The sequence below is a fragment of the Mandrillus leucophaeus genome, unplaced genomic scaffold (genome assembly GCF_000951045.1).
Source record: "Mandrillus leucophaeus isolate KB7577 unplaced genomic scaffold, Mleu.le_1.0 Scaffold41, whole genome shotgun sequence".
NCBI lineage: Eukaryota > Metazoa > Chordata > Mammalia > Primates > Cercopithecidae > Mandrillus > Mandrillus leucophaeus.
In genome coordinates, this window is record NW_012104365.1 from 5,906,789 (window position 1) to 5,915,208 (window position 8,420).

At 52.9% G+C, this 8,420-nt stretch overlaps 1 protein-coding gene across 1 annotated transcript in view; it reads right to left on the minus strand.

Annotated features, from left to right (window-relative positions):
• Window positions 1-7,314, minus strand: part of ZBTB46 (zinc finger and BTB domain containing 46) — a 77,473-nt gene extending 70,159 nt beyond the window's left edge. Inside the window, exon 1 of the mRNA XM_011992378.1 lies at window positions 7,092-7,314. The gene's annotated coding sequence lies outside the window, so the exon portion shown is untranslated. The remainder of the gene's footprint in view (window positions 1-7,091) is intronic.
• Window positions 7,315-8,420: the final 1,106 nt, after the last annotated feature.

Here is an 8,420-nt window from a genome sequence, read left to right on the forward strand (position 1 = left end):
TGGGGCCAGAAGCGGGGCCAGGGCGGGGGTCACGGACCGGGTCATCCGGACCCACAAGGAGTCTCAGCCCCGGCGGGAGGCAGGGAGAGGCCAGTCTTCCTCCTAGGGCGGGGCCTGGGCTCCAGGGCAGGGTCACCTCCCGCCCCTAAGCGAGTCCTGCTTCCCCATGAGACCCAAGCTCCTCCAGCGTGGGTGGGAAGTAGACAGAGCCTCCCCAGGGAAGGCCCTCCTCTGTCAAGCACTCAAGCCAGGACAGGCTCCAATGCCACCTGAAGAAATAAAACTCCGCTGGGCGCGGTGGCTCACGCCTGTAATCTCAGCACTTTGGGAATCACGAGGTGAGGAGATCCAGACCATCCTGGCTAACACGGTGAAACCCCGTCTCTACTAAAAATACAAAAAATTAGCCGGGCGTGGTGGCGGCGCCTGTAGTCCCAGCTACTCGGGAGGCTGAGGCAGGAGAATGGCGTGAACCCAGGAGGCTGAGCTTGCAGTGAGCCGAGATTGCGCCACTGCACTCCAGCCTGGGCGACAGAGTGAGACTCTGTCTCAAAAAAATAAATAAATAAATAAAACTCCATGATTCATGAGGTAAGACCTGGGAGCTGCCAGGTCTCAGAGTCTTGGGGACACCCAGGCAAGGACAGCTGGGTGCTCCGGGGCTGCAGAGGCACTCAAGGGGCTCTCCACGTTCCCCTTCGCAGGGACCGTAGCGCCTGGGGTACTTCGTCGTGGGCTTGGCCAAATGGGCACTAAAGGTACAGGTTTGGGGAAGCCAAGAGGGCCAAGGTCAGCAGCCCTGGGGGCCCTGCCCAGCGCTTCCAGTCCTCATGGCCGTGTCTGTTCCAAGATTGGGGTCCTGGGGCTTGGCACAGGCCTGCTGGGGTAGTGGCCCCACATCTCACCTGTGTCCCCCCATATTATGCCCAAGGGAGCAACAAAGGCCACCCCTAGGTCCAGTCCTCAGGAACTCATAGGAGCCCTGAGCCCAGAAGATAGCAGCGCCCTCACGCCATCCTCAGCAAACCCGCCAGAGCCCAGCAGGTGGAGAGGACTCCGGGGAACAGCAGGAGCCCCTCTGCCTCCCTTCCTCTCCCCTCTTCTCACTTACAAAGTTAGCCGTGTGATGACCAATGTGGCTTAACGCGATAAAATTTTAAAGATTTCTGGAAAAGACTTAAAAGACACGTGCTTGACAGTGAGAAAATATTTCAAGGCTGGGTAGGCCTGGTGGCTCATGCCTGGAATCCCAAAGCTGAGGGAAGCCACGACAAGCAAATGGCTTGAGCCCAGAAGTTCAAGACCAGCCTGGGCAACATGGTGAGACCCCGTCTCTACAAAAAATAGAAAAAATTAGCTGGGCATGGTGATGCACACCTGTAGTCCCCGCTACTCCGGAGGATGAAGCGGGAGGATCCCTTGAGCCGGGAGGTCGAGGTTGGAGTGAGCCAAGATCGCACCACTGCACTCCGGCCTGGGTGATACAGCAAGGCCCTATTTCAAAAAAAAAAAAAAGAAAAAAAACTCTAAATACATGAAACTGGCAACCATTAACGTCAAGTCATGACAAAGGTGTCCGTGACGTAGGAGGCCCAGAGTGGGGTGGCCCTGGAAGGAGCCTGCAGCGTGGGGATGAGGCCTGTAGATGCCTCCGCCTCTTTGACTAATCCCACTTCTGAGACTCTGCCCCAAGGAAATAACCCAAAAAGCTAATTGGTTCCAAGATGTTCCTGGCACTGCTATGGCTAACAGTGACAAACAGAAAAAGACCCAAACACCTGACAATTCAAAGATGGCCCAGAAAACCGTGAAGTATTAAAACTGAGCAAAACCCAATTCCAGGAACATTAAAAATGCCAGTTACGTGGATGCTTAGAAGTTTATCAGAAATTGACGGGAAGAAATGAGAACAGAAAGCTCAGCCTCCCATGTCCACGCAGGCTCACATGAGGCGACCACACTCAGGATAGGCACCAAACCCCCGCTTTCCCTCACAAACCAAGGTCGTTATTTATAAAACACAAACAATCCCAGCACTTTAGCAGGCTGATCACCTGAGATCAGGAGTTCAACACCGTTCCGACCAACATAAAAAAACCTTGTTTTTTTAAAAATACTAAAATTAGCCAGGCGTGGTGGTGTGCACCTGTAATCCCAACTACTAGGGAGGCTGAGGCAGGAGAATCGTTTGAACACAGGAGGCAGAGGTTATAGTGAGCCGAGATCACGCCACTGCACTCCAGTCTGGGCGATAGAGTGAGACTCTTGTCTCAAAAAACAAAACAAAAAAATAAAAATAAAACACAAATGCCGAGAGCATGCCCACCAGCACAGGTGCAGGGTAGGACGACTCCACGGTAAATCAGCACCCAGGAGGTGAACACAGCGTGAATATGAAAGCAATCTATGTTTCCCTTTCCTTGCTCCTGCGGGAACTCCAGCAGCAGGGCTGGAGGGCACCAGCAGGCGTCCATCCTCCTCTCTGACTTTTCACAAACCCAACAGGCAGGCAGAGTCTGCCTCTCTGGGTACCAGAACCCCACAGGATGGGCATGAGCCTCCCCCCGCCCAGCCCACAGGGGCGAGTCTGAGTCCTAGAACCCCACAGGATGGGCATGAGCCCCCCTGCCTAGCCCATAGGACAGGCATGAGCCCCCCCCATCCCAGCCCACAGGGGCGAGTCTGGGTCCCAGAACCCCACAGGACGAGCATGAGCTCCTCCGCCCCCGCCCAGCCCACAGGGGCAAGTCGGTCCCAGAACCCCACAGGATGGACATGAGCCCCACAAGGGGCAAGAGACGACAGCAGGTGGACAAGATGTGAGCCACTAGCCCACTAGGACCTCGGAGCCGCCACGGGGCGGGTCTCCCCGAAGAGTCAAGCAGCCTTCCTCTCCCTGGCCCCACTCCAGCTCTCATACAGAAGACACCACAACCCCAGGCCTCCCAGCTCTGACTTCCAGAAGCAGAAGGAAGTTCTTCCGAAGGGCAGCAGGGGCCCTGGCAGGATACAACTGTCACCTCCTCTGAAAGTATTTCCAGGAAGCCCACTGTACCCATGGCCATGGGCAACGCAGAGAGCGAGAAAATCTCAGGGGGTGCAGAGAGGGGGCGGCCCACAGGTGACACAGACAGCTGACCCTGACCCCCAGGCCCAGCAGAGATCTGCACGTGTGAGGGTCAGCTCTGAGCTGGGCGATGGGACAGCCGGTTCACCTTGCAGCCAGGTGAGCTCTACTCTGCTGAGAAGAGAGCTGCGACTGTCTGACTCTCTGCCACACGAGGATTCAGGACACAGTGGGCAGGTGAGCCATGCTGCAGGAACAAACCCCTTTCATCCAGCTCTGCCATGAGTCAAAATATTGGAATCACAGCCCCTGTCACTTAGTAGCACATCGATTTCACCAACTCCCACTTTTCTACCAGGTCTGGCTCATACATTGTTCAGACCAACTACTTGCCTGGGGAAAAAAAACTAAAGTAAAAATAGCTCTTGACTCCAAACAGGGAAGCATTAAAATATTCAAAAGAACTGACCCTGCAAATATTGAAACAGGCTTTAGTGCTGACCCACCAAAGAGGCGGTGATGTTTTTGTAACAAAACTCTCACTAATAGGAAAACTCCAAATTCAGGCAAAATTTGCATCAACTTTTCCTACATAAAAAAAGAGAAGCAATGGTAAAGTACATTTGCATTTTTAGTAAAAACTAAATGAAAATCAACTTGAAATAAGAAAATTAACGTTAAAATTTTTCACAAGGCCAGGCAAGGTGGCTCAGGCCTGTAATCCTAGCACTTTGGGAGATTGAGGCGGGCAGATCACAAGGTCAGGAGATTGAGACCATCCTGGCTAACACGGTGAAACCCCACCCCTACTAAAAATACAACAAATTAGCCGGGCATGGTGGCAGGCGCCTGTAGTCCCATCACTTTGGGAGGTGGAGGCGGGAGAATCACGAGGTCAGGAGTTTGAGACCAGCCTGGCCAACATGGTGAAACCCCATCTCTACTAAAATACAAAAAATTAGCCGGGCGTGGTGGTGCATGCCTGTAATCCCAGTGCTTTGGGAGGTGGAGGCGTACGAATCACGAGGTCAGGAGTTCGAGACCAGCCTGGCCAACATGTTGAAACCCCGTCCCTAGTAAAAGAAATACAAAAAATTAGCCGGGCATGGTGGCGGCCGCCTGCAGTCCCAACTACTTGGAAGGCGGGAGAATGGCGTGAACCCGGGAGGCGGAGGTTGCAGTGAGTCAAGACCACGCCACTGCGCTCCAGCCTGGTGACAGAGCCAGACTCCATCTCAAAACAAAAAACAAAACAAAAACACAGCTGGGCGTGGTGGCTCACAGCTATGTAATCCCAATACTTTGAGAGGCTGAGGCGGGCGGATCATGAGGTCAAGAGATTGAGACCATCCCGACCAATGTGGTGAAACCCCGTCTTTACTAAAAATACAAAAAATATTAGCCGGGTGATGGCGCGCACCTGTAGTGCCAGCTACTTGGAAGGCTAAAGCAGGACAATTGCTTGAACATGGAAGGCGGAAGTTGCAGTGAGCCGAGATCGCGTCAGACCAGCCTGGCCAACATGGTGAAACCCCCTCTCTACTAAAAATACAAAAATTAGCCGGGTGTGGTGGTGGGAGCCTGTAATCCCCGCTATTCGGGAGGCTGAGGCAGAAGAATCACTTGAACCCGGGAGGCAGAGGTTGTAGTGACCCAACACTGTGCCACTATATTCCAGCCTGGTGACAGCGAGACTCCATCTCAAAATACAGAATAAATAAATAGATAAATAAAATACATTAAATTGGAAATGCCAATGTAAGCATTATGGCTCCACACCAGAGCAGCTGCTCCCCGGCCACTGACCTGTGCAGGCGAGTCCCAGCCCTCCCGCCTCTACCTGGTTCTACTGTCGGCTCAGGCACGAGTTCAAGGTCACGAGGATGCACCCAGTCAGACCATCAGCTAGGAAACGTCACAGAACCAACAATTGCAGACCTTCAGCTAGGAAACGTCACAGAACCAACAACCGATCCTTCCACAAATAAGGAGCATGAAACCAAGAGAAGAAATGCAATTTCAGGGACATCAGCACCCATGTGCAGCGCGTGGCCCTCATCCCAACTGTGATTCAAGTAAAGCCACAGTGAAAACGTGCAGGCCACAGTCAAGAACACTGAGCCCAGCCCAGCATCGTGACGCTGAGGAAGTGTTGTGGGGTGCCCAGCTGCGTGGGAGCCACACACAATGAAGCCCTTGAGGGTAAAACTGAGATTTGCTTTAAAATACTTGAGAGAAAAAACAGTGGGAAGGGCCGGGCACGGTGGCTCACACCCGTAATCCCAGCACTTTGGGAGGCCGAGACAAGCGGATCACGGGGTCAGAAGATCAAGACCATCCTGGCTAACACGGTGAAAACCCGTCTCTACTAAAAATACAAAAAAATTAGCCGGGTGTGGCGACGGGCGCCTGTAGTCCCAACTACTGGGGAGGCTGAGGCAGGAGAATGGCATGAACCCAGGAGGCAGAGCTTGCAGTGAGCCGAGATCACGCCACTGCACTCCAGCCTAGGCGACAGAGCGAGAATCCCTCTCAAAAAAAAAAAAAAGAAAGAAAGAAAAAAGGAAAAACAGTGGGAGAGAGTGGGAGATATGAGTAAGACAAGAGCAGAGAACTGGGGGTTCCCGCAGCCAGGCGGTGTGGACGTTCTCTCTAATTTTGTGTGTGTTTGAAAAGTTCCAAAATAAGTTTTTAAAAATATAATTAGGTTTTAAAATAATAAAACTTTTACAAAACTGAGAAACTATATAATCCAGCGATGCAAATGGGGTGAAAGAGAATCTCATCTGGAAATCCAGAGGCAGCCCCGCCCCTCAACAGGAAGCCCAAGACCTGCCTTTGCTGGGAAGTCTGTCTCCTCCCACCCCCAGGCAAGGGTCCTCATTTAGGGGTCTGGAAACCCACAGGCAGCCCCGTCCCTCAACAGGAGGCCCAAGACCTGCCTATACAAGGGGAGCCTGCCTCCTCCCACCCCCAGGCAAGGGTCCTAATTTGGGAGTGACCTCCCAGAGGAGTGCAGCAAGCCTGGGCCTCAGGAGTCTGACTGTGGGTGACAAGCCACAAACACAGCCATGTCCACATTGCACCATGGCCACCGCAGGCAACTTACAATGCTCTTGACACTCATCCTACTTCGGAATTAGGATATCAGACGTACCATTCACAATGTTATGTGCTAAATTAAGAGTCCACATGTTACTACCTCACAAACCAAACTTTCCTGAATTTTAGCAATGATATTTCAGTAGTTGCTACCCTTCATTTTCCAGGAATCTTACTGGATGCACTAAAAATGCTCTTGTGAGCTGGTCATGGTCTCACATGCCTGGGGTCCCAGCTACTCAGGAAGCTGAGGCAGGAGGATCGCTTGAGCCCAGGACGTCAAGGCTGCAGTGAGCTGAGATCGCGCCACTACACTCCAGCCTGGATGACAGAGCAAGATCCTGTCTCAAAACAAACAAAACACGCTATTCTGAAAAGGGGCCACAGATCTCACCAGCTGCTGAGAAGACACAAAAGTCCGAGAGCCCAAGTCAGAGCTGGAGGCACAGGTGCAGTGGGCACGAGTGCAGGTGAAGTAGATTCAGCGGGCGCAGGTGCAGTGGGTGCAGGTGCAGTAGGCACAGGTGCAGGTGGGTGCAGGTGCAGTGGGTGCAGGTGCAGTGGTTACTGTGGGTGCAGGTGCAGTGGGTACAGTGGAGGCAGTGGGCACAGGTGCAGTGGATGCAGGTACAGTGGGTGCAGGTGCAGTGGGTGCAGGTCCAATGAGCAAGGCAAAGGGGGTGCGCAGAGGAGGGCCCGAGTCCTGCTTTGGATGGGGAGGCCCAAGCAGCCACGATAACTCAGCTGCCCCTCTTGGCTCCAACTCTGCTCACCCCAAAATGACTCCCTCCCACCCCCGTGTCTCTCCTCACAGGCTGGAAGGCTCACATAACCCGAGACACTCAAAGCATCTCCCCCGTCTGCATAACCCAGCAAAGCAAGGACTCCATAAGCTGCTGTGTACCCAGGGCAGGAACCCGACCTGCCATAGGCCCAGGGCTGCGTGCACACTGGCTGAATGCATTAGTTAACATTTTGGTGATGCTGGTTACTTGCCACCTCTGCTGTAAATAACAGCAGCGTCAAGGATACAGTGGCCACAAGAGGCGGCAGCTGCTGACGCGTGGAGAAGCCTCCGTAGAGAAGTATGTGTGGAAGACGCATCAAGAAAGCCCAAGCTCTGGTGCTGTTAAGGGCTGAAATGTGTCTGCTGAAGCCCTAAACCTGCAAATGTGACCTTATTTGGAAATAGGGTCTTTGCAAATATAATGAGATTAAGATGAGGTCATAGTGGATTAGGGCGGGCCCTCCCTCAATAGGACCGGATTCCTTAAAAGAAAAGGAAAAGGCCAGGCTGGGCGCGGTGGCTCATGCCTATAATCCCAGCACGTTGGAAGGTCGAGGCGGGCAGATCATCTGAGGTCAGGAGTTCGAGACCAGCCTGACCAACATGGAGAAACCCCGTCTCTACTGAAAATGCAAAATTAGCCGGGCATGGTGGCGCATGCCTGTAAACCCAGCTACTGAGGCAGGAGAATCACTTGAACCTGGGAGGCGGAGGTTGCGTTGAGCCAAGATTGCACCACTGCACTCCAGCCTGGGCAACAAGAGCGAAACTCGATCCAAAAAAAAAAAAAAGGAAAGGAAAGGAAAAGGCCAGATGTAGTGGCTCACACCTGTAATCCCAGCTCTTGGGGAGGCAGAGGCAGGAGGATCACTTGAGCCCAGCACGGGCCACACAGGGAGACCCTATCTCTTACAAAAAGTTAAAAAGTTAGCCAGGTGTGATGGTACATGCTTGTAGTCCCACCTACTTGGGAGGCTGAGGTGGGAGGATCCTTGAGTCTGGGAGAAGGAGGCTACAGTGAGCCGTGCTTGTTCCACTGTACTCCAGCCTGGCCCACAGAGTGAGATCCTGTCTCAAAAAAAAAGAAAATAAAAAGAACAAGAGGCTGGGCACGGTGGCTCAGGCTTGTAATCCCAGCTCTTCGGGAGGCTGAGGCGGTCAGATCACCTGAGGTCAGGAGTTCGAGACCAGCCTGGGCAACATGGTGAAACATAGCCTGTATCTACCAAAAATACAAAAATTAGTCAGGCGTGGTAGCGTACGTCTGTAATCCCAGCTACTTGGAAGGCTGAGGTGGGAGAATCGCTTAAACCTGGGAGTTGGAGGCTGCAGTGAGCTGAGATGGTGCCACTACACTCCAGCCTGGGCGGCAGAGTGAAACACTCCGTCTCAAAAAAATAAATAAATAAATAAATAAATAGAAGAAGGACAAGAAAGAAGAGGAAACCTGGACACCCGCAGGGG